The sequence below is a fragment of the Pleurodeles waltl genome, chromosome 4_1, assembly GCF_031143425.1.
Source record: "Pleurodeles waltl isolate 20211129_DDA chromosome 4_1, aPleWal1.hap1.20221129, whole genome shotgun sequence".
NCBI classification, from domain to species: Eukaryota; Metazoa; Chordata; class Amphibia; order Caudata; family Salamandridae; genus Pleurodeles; species Pleurodeles waltl.
In genome coordinates this window covers 709,755,877-709,774,915 of record NC_090442.1, presented here as the reverse complement: position 1 = coordinate 709,774,915, position 19,039 = coordinate 709,755,877, and the positions used below count along the sequence as shown (strand labels likewise).

Below are 19,039 nucleotides of genomic sequence, written 5' to 3'. Positions count from 1 at the left end.
CCCTCGATCCACGCCTAGTCCCCTGCGTCAAGGTTCTGGGATATCTTCCTCAGGGGGCCGAAGAATCAATGAGGAAATAGGGAAACCACAGGGTCTTGAAAGGCCATACATACAACAACCTCAGTGTTTTAGCTGCGGAGAATGGGGTCACATCGCTCGCGGTTGCCCCCTGAAAACAGAGAAACCGGAACCCATGGAAATAGGGGTCACGAGGGGAAGGGTCTTTTACACTGGGAGAAGGGCAACCCCTTATAAAAAGACACTGCTTATCAATGGGAAACCCACGGTGGCCCTTATTGACTCAGGGTGTAGCCAGTCAGTAGTCAGGGCTGATTTATTCAATAAGAATCTCCACACGTCAGGATTTACGGTATCAATCTGCTGTATTCACGGAGAAACCAGAGAATACCCACTGATCTGGACAACCCTCATCTGGGAAGGAAAAGAGAACCCCATAAGGGTGGGGTTAGTAGAACAGCTGGTTGAAGAAGCCATTATAGGGACTGACTTTTCGGAGTTTTCTAAACTCTTGGAGAGTGTTCGCCCGGTCGAAGAACCGAATACCTGGTGGAAAGATGCTCCTTTTTCCACCATTCCTCTGTCCCCTCCGACGGTGCGACCCAAACTCTCCCGGAAGGAGAAAAGAAGGATCAAGAAAACCCACAACTCAGACAACCCCAGTCCCGCGAGGGTAATTACAGAGGTTCTTGCCCTCACTACTCTTCCCCCCCTTCCGGACCTCTCAAAGAGAAGACCCCAGTCTAATTCATGCCTGGGGAAGCGCAAGACCACGGACCCCACAGGACAAGGGTCCCTCGTTCACTGTAATTAAGGATCTATTATATCGAGTCACTAATCAGAACCAAGAAGAAAAAAAGCAGTTGATTAGTTCCCGAACCTTACAGACAACAAGTCCTACACTTAGCGCACAGCCAGCCAGGGGGTGGCCATTATGGAAGGGAGAAAACAGAAGAATATTTGTTGAGGAAGTTTTATTGGCCGGGGTTTTTTTCACAGATTAGGAGGTTCTGTCAACAATGTCCAAAATGCCAATTGATTGATCCAGGCTCACGGAGAAAGGCCCCTTTGCAACCTCTTCCCATCATTGATGTTCCCTTCTCCAGAATAGGGATGGACCTGGTTGGCCCCCTTTTGCCCTCGTCCAGAGGTTATCGTTATATATTGGTATTAGTGGACTACGCCACTAGATATCCTGAGGCTATTCCCCTCTCTAGTATTAACACCAAGAGTGTCGCCCACGCCATGATTGGGTTCTTTTCCCGAATCGGGTTTCCTCGGGAGATCTTAACAGATCAAGGCACCCAATTCATGTCCAACTTGATGAGACAAATATGTCAATTATTAGGGATTAAACAATTGCGGACGTCGGTCTATCATCCTCAAACCGATGGTTTGGTGGAGAGATATAACCGCACCCTAAAGACACTACTAAAAAAATCCATCTCAGAGACAGGTAAGGACTGGGATAGAAAACTTCCCTTAGTCTTATACGCAATCAGGACCCACGAACAAGCATCTACAGGCCATAGTCCTTTTGAGTTGTTATTTGGGCGACAACCCAGGACCCTACTAGACATGGCCGCGGAAATGTGGGAAGAGGAAGAAGGAGAAAAGACCCTTCTAAACTATGCCCGAGACTTAAAAACTCACCTACACACAGTATGGGAAAGCGTTAGGGAACACATGGAGAGGGCCCAGGACAAACAGAAAAGGAATTATGATCGGAATACCCAATTAAGGTCTTTTGCCATAGGAGATAAAGTATTAATACTTCTCCCCAGTTCAGACAACAAATTGTTAGCAAAATGGCAGGGACCATACCTTATAACAGGCATAGTAACACCCGTAACCTACAAAATTCAGCTCAACGATAATCCTAATAGGTCACAGATCTTCCATGTTAATTTGTTAAAACGATGGGAAGAACCTCCGACCGAACCAAGGCCAGGTTGTCTAGTTAACACCGTTAAGGAATTGGAGATAGGATGGTGTCCCACTGATCCACCTGGCGAAAGGGAAATTCCTGTCATAAATACAGACCTCTCTTTTCAACAAAATAGACAGTTAGGCAAACTCCTCTATAACCATATCCGGGTGTTCTCCTCGATGCCCGGTAGGACCCGATTGGTATACCATCAAATCATCACACCCCCAGGGAAAACAGTACGGTTAAGGCCTTATCGTATCCCTGAAGCTAGGAAAATCCTCGTAGAAAACGAAATAGAAAAAATGTTAGACCTAGACATCATAGAGCCTTCCCAAAGCCCCTGGTGTTCACCAGTGGTATTGGTACCCAAGCCTGACGGGTCCGTACGCTTTTGTATTGACTTTAGACAAGTCAATTCCATATCCCAGTTTGACACATATCCTCTCCCAAGGATAGCCGAATTATTGGAAAGGTTAGGAAAAGCAAAATACATGTCCACCCTCGACTTGACAAAAGGGTATTGGCAGATTCCGTTGGCCCCCGGTGATAGGGGAAAAACGGCTTTCGCTACTCCCTCAGGGTTATATCACTTTAAGGTACTTCCTTTTGGGTTACACGGCGCTCCTGCAACCTTCCAACGTCTCATTGATACCATATTACGACCTCATAACAGATACGCGGCAGCCTATCTGGATGACATCGTTATCTTCAGTGAGACCTGGGAAGATCATTTGGTCCACCTTGACAGAATCTTCTCGGCTTTAAGGAAGGCTGGACTAACGGCCAATCCCGCCAAGAGCCGACTAGTTTTTAACGAGATCTCCTACCTGGGATATCACATTGGTAAAGGCATACTACGTCCACAAATGAATAAAATCAAAGCCATCCTACACACCAAGACTCCCACCACGAAGAAGGAGGTTCGTTCCTTTTTAGGACTAGTGGGGTACTATCGAAAGTTTATTCCTCACTACTCCAGTTTGGCGGCCCCCTTGACAGACCTATTAAGGAAAGGGCAACCCAACAAAATCACGATCCTAAACCCGATCCAACTACATAGTTACCGTACTTTACAAAGGTGTCTCACCACTCAACCGATTTTAAGATGCCCTGAGTTTGATAGTCCCTTTCATCTCCAAACGGATGCCTCTGACGTCGGAGTAGGTGCCGTCCTTTTTCAAAAAGACGAAGACGGAATAAGCCACCCCGTTGTCTTCATTAGTCGTAAGTTACTTCCCAGGGAACAAAGGTATCCCATTATAGAGCGGGAGTGTCTTGCCATTAAATGGGCGATCGAAAGCCTCCAATATTACCTCTTGGGCCGACCTTTCCTGTTATATACAGATCATGCACCACTTACCTGGCTCTCAAGGTATAAGGATACCAATAATCGAATATTAAGATGGTTCATAGAACTCCAACCTTTCTCCTTCCAGGTTTGCCATCTCCCTGGTGACCTTATGGGTCAGGCTGACTATTTATCCCGGTTCCCGGGTCTTGCGGGGCTCGAACAGCCCCCTTCGTGTGAGGGGATGTGTAGCCGGGCGCCTCCGGACGCCGCGGCTTGGTCAGAGAAGACGGCCGCCGACGGATACCCCGGGGGCATCCCAGGAACTCCTGACGTGATGACGTCTAACGTCATCCGTCAGGAAGAAATACGAAAGCAGGAAGACGGACAACGAGGGGAACGAAGGAAAGAGAGAGACGCCGACACCACGAGGAGCACCTCCGAACGCAGCAACCCACTGAGTCCGGAGGAAAACCCCGCCGCGAGAGGAGAAGGACGCGCGAAGAGCGGAACACCCAGGGCGCCTCCCGCCCCTGCAGAAGACAAGTCGGGAGACTGTCTACAAGCCGGCCGCGTCCCTGGAGGGGCGTGGCCCAACCAGGTACGAGCGTACCAGGGGTGGAATTGGGGCTACGGGTGGCTGACTGGGCGGAAGGACGGCAAGAAGAGGGAGTTAAGGTCCTGCACAGAGGGGGAGGTAGTATAGATGGGACCCCGGACCCTGCCTATAACTACAACCACGACCTAACCCAGAAACAGCAAGAAAAGCTAAGAGTAAAGGGGTCACCAAGAGGGCACTATAAGGAATTAAGAGACATAGCTTCACCTACCTCAGCCCCCTCCCCTCCCCACAATACCTCGTCCCTCGCTTCCTACTAACTGTGAAGGAAACAGGAGATAAAGTATATTCCCCACTTACCTGTGTCTTATTTTTCTTTCTTCTTTATTTTGGGGAATCCGGTCCCACTGAGCGTCGGGGGAACAAGGTCTCTCTCCACACCGGACCAGGCCATTCCCGGAACTCTCGGCCCTGAAAGAAAAGGGATTCATATTAGTTTCTGGACTCTGCCAACACCAAAGTTTTGCGACACGGGCTAGTGTCCCATCCGAGCAGATAGAAATAAAAGCACTAACCCTTAAATACCCTGAGTCTGTCGCCTTCTTCCAATATCCTTTCGTCTCGGGATAAAGAACCCGCCACACTACCTGCTTCAGTTCTGATAATCGCAACATCCCGACTCGTCCTGCAGCTTTTGGGACTCCAAAAGCCTCAGAGATTCTCCAGCACTTCATCAGCCCATCAGCATCTCCCTTAGAATGGAGAAGCCACTTCCCTGCTTCCTGAAAGTACCAACTGTAAAGTCCGGACAACTGATCTGCTGACCACCAGGTCCACCAATGGAGCAGCTGTCCAGGATGAGGTCACCATGCTCCAAGAGGCCAGTCCCTTCTCACCAAGTGAGAAGACACCAGGACTATTTGTAGCCATCCTGCACCAATACCTGGGGTACTGGACCCCTTGCAGCAACCAAGGCTTGTTGAAGTTCAATGCGGATTCCAACGACACATCTGAAGACCAGCTGTCGAGAGACATTAACACCGCAGAGGACATTGTCCATAGGAGTCCAGCTGCCTTGTTTTGTCCCGCTTCTTGCAGGTCCATCAAAGAGTAGTGGGCACCTTGGCGCAGAAGCACTAACTATAAAGACCCGCTGCTCTAGAGCTTCGTGGCCCAGGTCCACGACAACCGACCATGTTCCCTTGCTCCCAGGACCCACACCAACTGAGCCCCTCTCCCCCGTTGGGAGCTCCCGGACTTGTCCCTAAATTCCCCCTTGCAGTCTCTTTTTAGATGGCCCCCCTCATCACCAACCATGCAGTGCGCAATACACACGACTCGACCAGCACCAACGCACCTGGATGCCCCAGGGCCGGTAAAACTGTATCACTGGTCTTGCTTGTGACCTTGCACCCCTAGGGGTGCAATCAACAGGGATTCCTGAGAACTGTTAGCAAGGACCCTTTTGCAGTAAAAGTACTTTGGAACCTTTACCACATAAAAGCGCATTGGAATAAAAAGTGTTACTTGCTAAACTATACAAATTGCAACAGTGCTTATCTTCTTGAAGGTTTTCTGGTGTTGAAACATTATATGAACAAAGTAACTATTTTTCTAAACATTGATCTCCAGTTCCTTCTTGAGTGTGTGTCTCACTTATTGAATCTGTGTGCTTAACAAATGCTTAGCACTACCCTCTGATAAGCCTAACTCTTTGCTCACACTACCAAAAAATAGATCTTTTGGGATTATTACTTTTATCCTTGTAAACCAAACCAATAAGGGTCACCTGCACCATCTACTTAGTGTACCCCTGCAATTGGTACACTGCATAGATTTCCAGCATCCTACAAGGACTCAAATAACGCTCGAAAGCCTTTCTCGTTGCTAACACTTCTTTACATAGAGTCAGTGTGAGGGAATGGTGTGTATTATATGGTGTGGTTGTTTGACATCACTATGTAATACACTTACCTACTCTTTTAGGTCCAGTAGGTTTCGTCTGTAAAATTCTCGGCTCATCCAGAGCACTGAGCAGCAAGGCTTACAAAGAGGAACAAGTGTAAAGTATTTAAATGGCACCAAAAAAATTGAAGAAGCAATATGCACAAAACTGAAAAAACCAGACACCACTGCATAAAAATATATTGTATTTTTGTACGGAGCTGGCTCTCTATATTGTGCTCTAAAATGAAGTCCACCGTGCCGAGAGTCAAGTGGATCCTCAGTCGGTTTGCAGAGACAAAAGTAGATAGTACTAACTCTCTATTTTGTGGTAGTGTGAGTGGGCAGTTAGGCTTATCAGAGGGTAGTGCTAAGTATTTGTTGTACTCACAGAGGCACTAAACGAGACATCTGAGACCAATTTAGAAATATTTATATATATATATATATATATATTTGGAAACCAAGAACTTTGTTACAAGTTAGTACGTTTTTAGGCATAAATACTTTTCACTTTAAAAAGAATGGACACACTGCAGTTTTTGAGATCTACAATGTTAACCTATGGGAGGAAAACAAAGTCAGCAAACAAGTTGAGAACAGTGACTTACAGGACCAATTTTCTGGGTTTAAGGTGAGTAGGGGGCAATGTCCAGGAAGCACCACCAGATTACACCCTCAGCGGCAGAGGGGTGGCTGGGTGCAGAGTACAAAACAAAATCAAGGTGCCAAAAGCGTTCCTATGGAGATCGGTCACTGTGAAAAGAGGCTGCGGGTTAGGACTGGGCATCCTGTTTGGTTGAGCCACGGAGCGGGCTCAGGTCTTGCAATGCTCAGGGATACCAGTGGTCCTCCTCTCCTTGGTCCGGGGCATCCAGGCGCAGAGGCTTCTTTAATCATCAGAGGTCGGTTACTGGTGGCGGTAGAAGAGGACCTGCAGAACAGGCTGCAGGCATCGACTGGGGACACAGTCCGGGTGTACCAACAAGTTGGCTCAAGTCTTATGAGCCTGGGGGTTGCGGTGATACCAGTGGTCCTCTTCTCGGTCCGGGGCATCTGGGTGCAGAGGTGCAGTGGACCATCTGAGTTACCACCACCAGAGACAGTCACATTTGAGGGGGGCCTCTGCATGCATCAGTGTGGAGATCGCAGTGGGGAAACTTATGATGGACTTGGCTGCTAGAGAGGCTGGGGACCTGGTTGGCACCGACGGTCCACTTCAACACTGGCAGGGAGGCTTGGGTGCAGTGGTGCTGTCCGGCAGCAGTTTTGGTAGTCTGAAGACCTCTTCAGTGGTTCTTCAATGGATGCAAGGGAGCAGCTCCGCTAGTCCACAGGAGTTCCTTGTGCTGGAGGGAAGGCTGACAGTCTTTCCCGGGTTTTTTGAAGGGTTCCAGCAGCTGGGGGATAAGGTGTCTTTCTCGCAATTGTCCAAGTCCACAGGCAGGCTTGCAGGGTTAGCACTGAGTCCGTCACGAATCTTTAGTTCTTGCCTTTTGCGTCTGTGGTTTGTCCTCCTCCTTCAGGTCAGCAGGGTTCTGACTTCTGGGGTTCAGGGGTGCTACTTAAATACTCATTTCAGAGGTGTTACAGGGAGTGCTAGGTGGCAGCCAATGGGTTGCCCACCTTTAGGGATGCTATGCCCTTTTTATGACCACTTCTGTGGGGAAGTGGATATATCCCTGACCCTAGTGGCCTAATTCCTTCCAAACCAAAATGTAGGAATTTAAAATATGGTTTCCACTTCAGCTCGTCCACCTTAGGGGTGGAACTGGCATGAGGTAGACACACCTCCTAATCTGACTAATTTTCCTGCCTGTCTTGCTGCCAAAAGTAGGGTCAGGACAGGGGAGTTGGTCATCTCCGCCATTTGGAGAGACCTGGGTTGCACTACAAAGGTGGCTAGGCCTTTGAAGCTTCTCTCCCTGGAACATCGATCCTGTCTGGAGGAGGTGTCAACACCCCCGCCCAGTGCAGGCTTTTGTCTCTGGACCCCAAGAGCGCTGGCTTTCATCTTGGGGGGGATCAGGAACGTGACTAAGGTGTCTGGACCAGTCAGTTAACACACTAGTAACTGGTCGGTTTTCAGGGGGCCCCTCTAAGGTGCCCTCTGGGTGCATGTATTGGTAAATCCACTGACCAGGTGTCTTGTTTTAGGGTAGGAACCATGGCACTGGGGACCTGGTTAGCAGGAACCCAGTGCTCTTCAGTCGAAGTCGCATCTAAAAACCAGGCAAAAAGTGGGAGGGTACTGCAAGCAGAACCCATCTCCCTACAATTTAAGAATTTAGACACAAGAACTAAAACGTTCCACTGGAGGGTTCCAGAGATATAGGTTTTACAAACAGTAACCTAACTGACAGAGAATTCTAGCTGCAGATTCCTTACTTCAGAATATCCTCATGCGTGGCACTCGATACGGAAATTCTTTCATGAGTAGTAACCCTGCGTGCTGATAGGTGGGGGTCTTCGGCTGCCTGTGGCACCGTCTGCATCAGAAGTGATGTGTGCGGTGCCTATATGAGATCCACCACAGCATGCTGACATGAGTTCTTTTATTTCCTCGCCAGTCAGCACAGATCTGGAGAAGAGCTACCCGCAGTCTCTTTTTGACTGACGTTTTGTTGAAGATGTTTAGAGACAGTGACTCATGGCGTGGCAGGGATGTCCATAAGGAAGACTTGTTTTAAGCCTTGTGGTGGTTGTCACCAGCAAATGTCGAGCACATTCATGCCCCACGGGTTCTGAAGGGGCCCTACTGGTCTTCTGGTGGTGGGTTTGCCCCCAGTGCCAATCCCTTGGACCCATGACAGATCCGGACTGGTGCTGGTTAACCAACCTCTGCCTTACCCTACCTCCGAACCCTTTGCAGACTGATCCGCCCCCTTTCTCATTCCTGATTCCAACACAGAGCAGGATAGGAGTTCCCACTAGAGACATGCCATCCAGACCGTAGCCTATACCCTATTCCTGTGAGCTAGAACTTGGGGAGGGACCCTGAAGAATACCAGCCCCTAGATCTCACAGAGGATACCTGGTGTGAGGATTTGACAGATGACAGTGGACTGGATACCTTGCCAGATACTGGCTTAGTTTCTCATCCTATTGTGGCTATGGAGCAGGGAGTATCATTTGTTATGGTGGCGAGGAGGGCGAATGAGGTCTTGGATGTTCAGCTGTCTTCGGCGGCTGTCAAGATAAATGTCTTGATGGAAATGCTTCAGCCAGGAGTCACCCTTTCTGAATCACTTCTCCCATTTAATGGAGCTCTCACAGATGTCATACTTAGGGCCTGGTCCAAGCCCTGCACAGGGATTCCTATGAATAGGACAATTGCTGGCCGCCATCGCTCCACCCTACCACTCCACTGGACAGGGAATCCAAGAGGCTGGATACCTTGGGAAAGATATTGGCTTCTGCCAGCATCACACTGCAGTCAGTGAACACATCATGCCTTTTGGGCTGATCCTCCCATTCGCTCTGGGACTCTGTTGTGCAGGTGGGGCCTATGGTCTTGGAGGAGGCCTGAGCCATAATCTTTCAAGCTATTGCTGACGTGAGGGACGCTACTAAGTTTGCCTTATAGTGTGGGCTGGATACAAATGATTCACATGGCAGAGCGGTTTGATTGTCGGTGGCCCTTAGGCGTCATGCCTGGTTGAGAATCCCTGTTTTTTCAGGAAATGCCCAGGCTTCGCTCATGGACAGGCCCTTTGATGGCTCCAGTCTCTTGGAAGACAAGATGGACTCCGTACTAGAGTGCTTCAAGGACATCAGAGCTGCAGCCAGGCCCTTGGGCCTTTCCATGGCCCGTTGCCAACCCCAGTCCGCTTTATGCTTCTTTTGTGGCCACGGAAGTGGTCCTAGCCTTGTCTCTATCTTCCTAGCCACCACATTGTGCAAACATTCCAGCCTCTGCGTGGCCAAGGATGTGGTACCGACAGACCTTGTGGTTGAGGTAGCCAAAGATCAGACCAGTCCCCTTCATCCTCCTGTGCCCTTCCTGCCCACCTACACCCTCCCTCCTGTTCATGACTCCACCTATGCCACCCACTTGCGACAGGCTGATGGAAGACCAAATCTCCTTACTCAGCAAGGAAGTGGTGGCTCTCTTAGCCAAGCCATAGAGAGGGTGCTGGCATCAGAAGTGGTCATCGTTGCTATTCCTTATACTTTCTGGTGCCTAAGAAGGAAGGAGGCCTTCGCCCTATCCTAGACCTGTGCGCCCTCTCAATTTCATCTTGAAAATGGAGAAGCTCAAAATGCTTACAGTTGCTCCAATCCTGTCTGTCCTGGACCCGGTAGACTGGATGCCAGATCAACCTTCCCTCTTCAAGTCCCCTATTCTAAATAGGTTCCTGAAAGGTCTGCAACACTTTTTCCCTCCAGCTCCCTTCAATATGGCTCAGTGGGACCTTAAATTGGTTCTGACCTTTATAATGTGAACTCCCTTTGAGCCTCTTCATACCTGCCCTCTTAGGCTTCATACCATCAAGACGGCTTTTCTGGTGGCAACTGCAACTGCTCGGAGCGTCAGTGAACTACAGGTGTTCACATCTCATCCTCCAGAGTCTCCTCCTTCCCAGACAAAATGGTCTTTCAGACACAAGCATCCTTCTTGCCTAAGGTGGTTACCAATTTCATGTGGGCTATTCCATCACCTTGCCTACCCTTAACACTCCGCCTCATCCCTCTAAGCAGGAGGAGAGACTCCACTTGCTGGACCCAAAAAGAGCTTTGTTGTTCTACTTTGACCAGACATAACCTTTCAGAGTGGACGATCGTCTATTTGTTGTATATGTCGCAGCCAAAAAAGGAAGGCCTTGCAGAAACAAACCATCTCCTGAGGGATTGTACTGTGCATTAAGATCTGCTACACATTGTCCTAGAAGCAACCCCCAGAGGGTTTGCATGCACATTCCACCAGAGAAAGAGTGTGACCACTGTGTTAGCATGATGTGTTCTAGTCCCGGAGATCTGCCAGACAACAACGTGGACCTCAGTACTCCCATTCACTAAGCAGTAGTGCACATTCAGCTCTTTCAGGATGGGCACATTGCGCATTGAGCCCTGCAGGACTTCTAGTCTAAATCAAGCTCACAGACCCACTTCTGGAGTGGTATTGCTTGGGTATCTATTTGTTATTCTAAGGTAAGGTAGTTAGCCCATTCCACATAGGTTGTTCCATCACTTTGCCTACCTTTTACACTCCGTCTCATCCCTCTAAGGAAGATGAGAGAGACTACTGTCTGAACCCAAAAAGAGCATCTTTTCAACCTCGACTGCACAAAACCTTTCCCGTTGGACAATCATGGGATATGTCAGAGCCAAAAAAAGGGAAGGTTGTAGAGAAACAAACCATTTCCTGATGGATTGAACTCTGCTTTAAGCTCTGCTCCCAGAGGATGTGTGTGCTTATTCAACATAGCAAAGGCTGCAACCAATGTGTTAGCATGTGAAGTTCCATTCCTGAATAATCTGCCAGGCAGCAGTGCATATGTTCACCAAGCACCACTGCCTGGACAGTTGGGTATGTTGGGACGGGCACTTTGCCCAGTCGGTTCTGCAGAATTCTAAGCCATGTCATCTGCGGCTAGAAGTCTTTATCAGATGAACAAGGTAGTTACCTTCGGTAACGCCTCATCTGGTAGAGTCTCTATATACCCCCAGATTCCTTACTGATACACCCACCCTCCCCACTCCGAGAAAGTATGCTGGCTCTGTATATACTATATCAAAATGATCTATAGTGTGCACAGAGTCCAAGGGTTCCACAGAGGATTAACAGAGGCTAAAGTAGATAATACTATTGCTCTCTTTTGTGGTAGTGTGATCTAGCAGTTAGGCGTATCAGAGGGTAGTGCAAAGCATTTGTTGTACACACACAGATAATAGAAGAAGCACACACTCAATGACTTGACTCCAGACCAATTGTTTTTATATAGCAAGAATATATTTTGTTAATTTATTTTTAAAACCACAAGATTGAAGTTGCAGGTTAGTACATAAATAAATATTTCACAGATGTATCAGTACCACTTTGATTGAAATTGGTACGTTGTTCAGTTTTTGAATAAATGGTAATAATCAGTTTTAAAAGTTGACAGTGCAAGTTTCTGAACAGTTCCTGGGTGAGAAGAAAGGTTAGTATGTTTTGCAGGTAAGTACAACACTTACAATTCCAATCTCCGGGTGTTAGGAAGTCCACTGGTTGAGGTTCAAGTTAACCTCAAACACCCACCACCAGCAACACTGGGCTGGCCGGGTGCAGAGGTCAAAGATGAGGCAAGTTTAACATGGGCTCCTATGGAGACTGGGGGCACTCTATTTCAGATCTGCTTGCAGGTAAGTACTGGCGTCTTCGGAGGGCAAACCTTGGGGGGTTTAGAGGAGCACTGGGGAGGGGACCACAAGAAGGCACTAAACACACACCCTCAGCGGTGCCTGGGTGGGCGGGTGCAGGGGGCAAACAGAGCGTGGGGCTCCCTATGCTTTCCTATGAGGGGACCCTGAGGGTCACTTAGATGCTGCAGGTGGGGTACAGGGGGTTGGTTCCGGAGGACCACAGGCTGGACAAGTAGGAGGGACGCCTGTTGAACGTTGCTACACTAGAGGTCAAGGCCAGAGAGCTGTGGCTGCAGTGTACCTTTTGGCGTTGGAGATCTTCGTCCTGAGCTTTCACGGTCAGGGGTCCTCTATATTCACACTGCAGGCGTCGTGGGGGACAGGAGAGGTCAAACCAGGGTGGGCATTTGCTCAGAATAGCCTGTGGTTCCTCTCTACTCGGTTGGGCCACCTGGACACAGGCGGTGGGTGTCGGGTGCAGAGTGGTCAGGACTCACAGATCCGGGGAGGCTCTGGAATCCTTGGATGGTATTTCTTCTTGGGCAGAGCCGCTGTCCACGGGAGTTCTTGGTCCTCTGTGATGCAGGCAGTCCTCTGAAAGCTTGGCAAAGGTCCCTGAAACCGCAGCACGAGTCTCCTTCTTTTGCAGGGCTTTTGAAGCAGGAGACAAGCAAGTAGGGCTGTGACCAAGTCAGTTTTCCTCTTTCTACTTCTCTGCTGGGGTTTCAGCTTAGCAGTCCTCCTTCTTTCAACTTTCTTCTTGTGAGGTCACCAGGAATCTGACGACTTGGGTTCAGGGGAGCACTTAAATCATGGATTTAGGGGCGTTACAGGGGTCGGAGGGCAGTAGTCAATGGCTCCTGACCCTGAGGGTGGCTACACCCTTCTTGTGTCCACTCCCTCTGGGGAGGGGGAGACAAACCTAACCCTATTGGTCCCTGATCTCCAAACTTAGATGGAGGATTCTGCAGAGAGGGGGCTACCTCAGCACTGGACACCTTAGGGCTGGTCCTATCTGAGGTGGTCACTCCTTCCTGCTTTCCCTAATTTTCCAGCAGGACTCGCAGCCAAAAGTGGGGCTTTTTGCAGGGGTGGGCAGCTCCACTAGCTGGAGTGCCCTAGGGCACTGTAACAAGAGGCCTAAGCCTTTGAGGCTCAATGCCAGGTGTTACAGTTCCTGCACAGGGATTGTTTTTGACCATTGAGAGCACAAAGGCTCTCACCCGTCTTAGTGGCAGGCTGGCACAGACCAGTCAGTCCTGCACTAAAGGATTGGGTAAAATACAGGGGGCATCTCTAAGGTGCCCTCTGGGTACATTGTTCAATAAATCCAACACTGGCATCAGTGCAGGTGTATTATGCTGAGAGGTTTGATACCAAACTTCCCAGTATTCATTGAAGCCATTATGTACCTGTGGAGTTCTTAATGACAAACTCCCAGACCATATACTCAATATGGCTACACTGCACTTACAATGTCTAAGAATGCACTTAGACACTGTAGAGGCATATTGCTCATGGAGCTATGCCCTCACCTATGCTATGCTGCACCCTGCCCTAGAGCTGTAATGCCTGCTAGAGGGGTGACTTACCTATGCCACAGGCAGTGGTTTGTGGCATTGGCACCCTGAGAGGGGTGCCATGTCGACTTTGCCTTTTTCTCCTCACCAGCATACACATGCTGCAAAGGCAGTGTGCATGTGCTTGGTGAGGGGTCCACCAGGGTGGCATAATACATACTTGGGGACATTCCCTGGCCACAGAGCCCTTGGTACCCTGGGTACCTTTTACAAAGGACTTAACTGTGTGCCATGAGGGTGCCAATTGTGTAAACTAAGGTACAGATTTTGGGAAAGAACACTGGTGCTGGGGCCTGGTTAGCAGGGTCCCAGCACTCACTCAATCATAGTTGGCATCAATATCACGCAAAAAGTGGGGTGGTAACCATGCCAACAAGGGCACTTTCCTACAAAGACTTCGGGCTACCTACTTGCCACAGCAGGCTTCTTTAGCTGTTGTGTCCCTGTGCTGCGAACAGGAGGTCAGTCAGCTGGCCATTGGAGTTATTTTGCCTTGACTGGGCTCTGGCGGCAGCTTCTCCCTGAGCAGGAATTGACAGACACAGTCCCTCTCTTCGCTAGCCAGCAGGTGTAGTCTTCTTCGGTACAGACTCTCTTTGCTGGTCACTCAGTGCAACAGTGCAGTCCTTCTTCCAAGTAAGTCGTGATCTGAGGTCAGGGTGCCAGGGGTGCCCCCTTTATGCTTGGAAACTGTCCTCAGGGCAGGATGCAGTTGGTAGTAAATGGGCTACCAGGTTCTGTCCCACCTGGTGACCACTTCCTGTGGAGTGTGACACCTGACTATCCCAGGATACACCATTCTGCACACCTGCAAGATGGTGAGACTCGCTCTGTTTCCAAATCTCAGTAGCCCATCCCTGGCATGTGGCTACCTCGGATCTACACAGCCTTGAGGAAAACAGTTTGGCAACTGGATTCCCCTCTCTACTCCCTGTGCCACCCTGTCTGCCTAAACAATGGGGCAGCCCTCCTCCCTAGAGTGACACACCTGCCCTTCAAAGATGGCTTCCTCTTTGAAGCCTGCCTTTTGGGGCAAACACCTAAGTGGCTTCCTGCAGGAGAGAGGTGACCTGTCCCTAGCCTGCAATTCCTCATTGTTCTCAGTCCTGAGAGTAATAGGCCCATCTCTCCAGAAGGGCAGGAAGCTGTCTTGTGGAGCAGCCTCCATGTGTGCCCGCGAAGGTAGAGAAGTTTTAAAGGCAACAAAGTGGCAGCTATGGTAAAGCTGCGCACTACAACAAGTTACATTCATTTCGACCTGAGAAACAAGTGGAGCTTAATGTAACTAGTTGTTTGATAACTTGAAGTGCCCATTTAGGTTGTTCCGTTCAAGAGTTAGCACAGCTTCGGGGGTGGGGGTCAGCCTGTAATCCCTGTACTTGACAATTTGGTGACCAAGTATTAAAATAGACTTTGCATGTTTACTGTCAGGACATATATAGTCCTGTCTGTGTCATAAGTCACACCCTAGCTTAGGACTCAGTAGGTCTGCCATAGGGGTGACTTTCACACATGTATAGGGGAAGTGGTGGCTGTGCCATTGCTTTCAATGTTAAAGTTAGGCTAACAGTGCTTGACTGCTCTACCAGTCTGCAGTGGTAAACTGAGAGACTCATTTTACTGTGGGACTGTCAAAGTGGCGCAACCAGTCCTGCTAGCCCTGGGATAATGCTGTAACTTACATGCATGTGTAACAGGGTACCCTATGCTATGGACTTGCACGTAATTAGCCATTTCCAATTGGGTACAGCCAATTCCACATACACTTTAGGGTCAGGGCCCTGGCACTGATGTCTGACTAGCAGGCATCAGTGCACTTTCCGTATCCAAAACCCAGCAGCATCAGTTGAAAATATGGTTGTGGCCATATAAAAAGAGGCATTTCCTCTCAGTCATTGAGTTGCAGGCAGTCGCAGCACACCAACTGTAACTATAGATAATAAGACAAGAGGTAATTTTTTATTGCCTTTTTTATTGAAAAGGTCAAAAACATACAGTACAAACAATTCAGCTTTGTTCACATTGGTACAATTTGGCTTTGTTCACATTGGTGTATCAGCGTTTACAGAACATGAGCTGTGCAGTCCGCTGTAGTGATCAAGCACATGCGTACAAGAATGTAATTATTGATGCTCAGTACACAGTGATCCTATAGCGGTACTGGCCGGGAACTGTACCTATCACTGAAATGAAGCATGAACCGGGGAGAACCGGAATAATGGAACGGAAGGGGACAAACTGGTAGGGAGTGGTGTGAATCATGTCCAAGTTCAGTAATGGTTGTGGTGAGTGGGCTGCTGTAGAACATGGGTGCCAGTGTGAATTGGCAATTTTGCTGGAAAACGGGTGGGGGTGGTGTATGGACAGAGGTCCAGGGGAGAGGGATCCAGTGAAAATACTGCGGTGTGCAAAGTGGTGGAAAGGTGTGGCACATGAAACTACTTCTCGGCAGCATTGTATCATCTTGTGTGTAAAGACAAGGAGATTATGAGGATAAATCCCCATATCCTCCCAAAAGACATCTCTCTCTTCCATGTCAACTGGGCTTTCGAAACTACCTGCCTTTTTCCAACAAGCAAAGACTTGGGTAGAAAGGAATCTACAAACATTAGGCATTTGGAGGGTGGGTCATTTATTACCTGCAAGAAACAAGACAATTCCAAAAGATGAGGCAATTCTTTATTTCCATTGCAACATCAAGAAACAGATCACCAGTCTCAAAGGGGGATATTCATGGTGGATAGTACATATAATACAATACAAACATATTATAAAACTGCAGGAGTAGCCTTAGGGCAAAACCCCAGAAGGAAGAAGAGAGCTACATTGGCATTCGTTGTCTGTGGCATGGCAACCCCTTGGACATCATTACATACATTCACAAAACACTGTTGTGTGAACATTCACACTAACAAGGAAGCACAAGTGGGACAAAGGGTGCTAAAAAGAAGCACAAGTGGGACAAAAGGTGCTAAAACACATGTTCGCAAATACACACTCATTTCAACCTCGCCTCCCATAAAGGGAGATTACAGCTACAGAAGATGTGAACAGTATGTGAATCCAGAAAAGATCACACTGCAAAACGAAATGGTTACTTATTTGTACGGGTAGAACCTTCCCTTCTCTCCTGAATTGAAGAGATTTGTAATGGGAAGGTGGAGGCAGTATGTACAAAGGAATTGGAAACCTTACGAATGGTAGTAATCACCAAGGGGAAAAAAGAATTGGAAGATGGCGACCATACTAAGGGACTACAAAGAGGCAATCCTGTATCAAAACCACTAGATGACAGAATAAAGCACAGCCTGTAAATCGAGAAAATTCTGCGAACCTAAAAGCTACCCCTACAAGTAAGTAATCATTTGGTTGTCATTCTGTGTTCTATCCCAAAGTAAGCGCTTGATGTATTTATCTTGGGAACAAACATGTTTTCACCTATCTTCTTAACTTTAGGAGCTCCTGGATGCTTCAGATTCACCAGGTATAGTTATTTCAAGTAACTAACTTTTGCATTAAGGTAACTATAAGTCAGTCCTTTGCCATGCACTGTTAATTACCCCTGATATTACCACAATCATGACACCTTTTATAACATCAGTGATAATATCACTAACATTTGTTGTAAAATTATTCATAAAAAAACTGTGCATGGAGGGGTTGTGAGTAATAGTTCCCTTAGTGCACGAGTTATAGTTATTTGAAATAACTATAACATGTAAATTTCTATGGTTTTGTACGAGTAAACTCGGAACCTAACAATAATGTCCCTGTAACCTTTGGTTTTTCTCTCCAACGTTCGTCAAATCCCACATTACGATGTACAAAGCAGCGCAACGAGCATGATCATGGGTCAGGTTATGTTTCTGTTTTCCCCTATTAAATATCCCACGTGATTCTAAAGTGCACAACATAAAAATAAAAATAGGGCTCTCATGCAATGTTTTAAGGTACCAGAAAATTTGTCCCCCATTTCATAACATTACAGCTTAAATAAACATACATAAACCACTATATCTCTCGTCTTATTTAACTTCTCAATACAGACATAACTTTATATCTATGCCTTACTTATTCACCTTCTCAATTGGATTTGGAGGGTCCGCTACCCTGCTGTGAGTTTGCCACAACAGGTGGCAGGGAATCTGCTATAATTATAATCAGTAATGGTTATCCATCAGCAGAATGGTTATAAGGTGGCTCTAATGGTTCATAAGCTGGCTACAATCACTCATGATGCAGTAAATCAAAGGTGCAAAAGTAATTCTGACACTTGGACTTTCACAAGAGAATGTAGCCTTTCACTCTAGGGTTGTATTGCTGATCGTAATGGTAAGATAATAGTAGATTAACATCTTAGTGCACAGTGTAATCACAATGCAATTAATCAAAGATGCATGAATCAAGAGAAAGCAGTATAGCCAGGCCCTTCAACCCCCTTAGAACTTAACTTTCCACAATGCCAGTAGGCCTGCACAGATATATATCTTTTCCTCCTCCTCCCCCCTTTTGGTAGCTGCAGCAGCTTACAGGTTGACAGCAGATCTGTATGACTCTATCCGTGCGCTTCCCAGAGGTGGCCACCACATCTTTTTAAATCCTAAAAACTGTCTTGCACAACATTCTCACAGGTTCTTCTGCTGTTGTCCGTGTTTAGGACTATTCTTACTAGTACTCATTATTCATTCTTTCAGAGTCTTCAGACTTCTCCCAAGCCCTTTTGGGGCCACCACACCCTCAACGGGATGCCTCTCCTATGAGTCACATGGCTGACTGGTACAGTAACTAAGATAGTGGTGTCCTAGGAACGCGGAAAGCAAGCCTCATACACTCAGTGCAGCCTGGGACGATAAACAGAATATTCTGATTAGTGGTTGCACCGGTGGAATGTCCAAAACAATCACACAAGCTCAGCGCAGTGCACAGGGTTTTAATGCATGCATTTTCACTCATTAACACTGTCCACGCTAATTAACCCTTTTGCACAAGTGTCTTCTGCACACTAGACCTATACTGCACATAGGCATATTGAAGCCTGGCGATCATAAAATTTAGTATAACTTGCACTTTTTATGTGTATCCAAGATGTGGGAAGATGTGTTTCTTTTTGACTGTACACCAATTGATCGTTTTATTTTTTTTGTCACTGTTATTCGTTCAGAGTGTGGACCCTATCTGCATGATGCAGCTCGGTGGATTTATTTGTTATCCAGTAGAGCTACTGGCTGGTACTCTCAGTACTATCATAACCTTCATTTAGCTCCCAATAACTAATTGTGTCAGGTGTTATTGACATTTCGTAACGTGTTTTAGTTCTGTGATCGTGTCACATTGAAATATTTCTGACATTAGTTAGTGTGGAAGAGGATCAATGT

The 19,039-nt window shown here is 47.6% G+C and overlaps 1 protein-coding gene across 2 annotated transcripts in view; it reads left to right on the top strand.

Moving 5' to 3' along the window:
* The window catches only part of FBH1 (F-box DNA helicase 1), a 925,111-nt gene that overhangs the window by 342,781 nt on the left and 563,291 nt on the right, over positions 1-19,039 (top strand). The gene's annotated exons all lie outside the window — the stretch shown is intronic.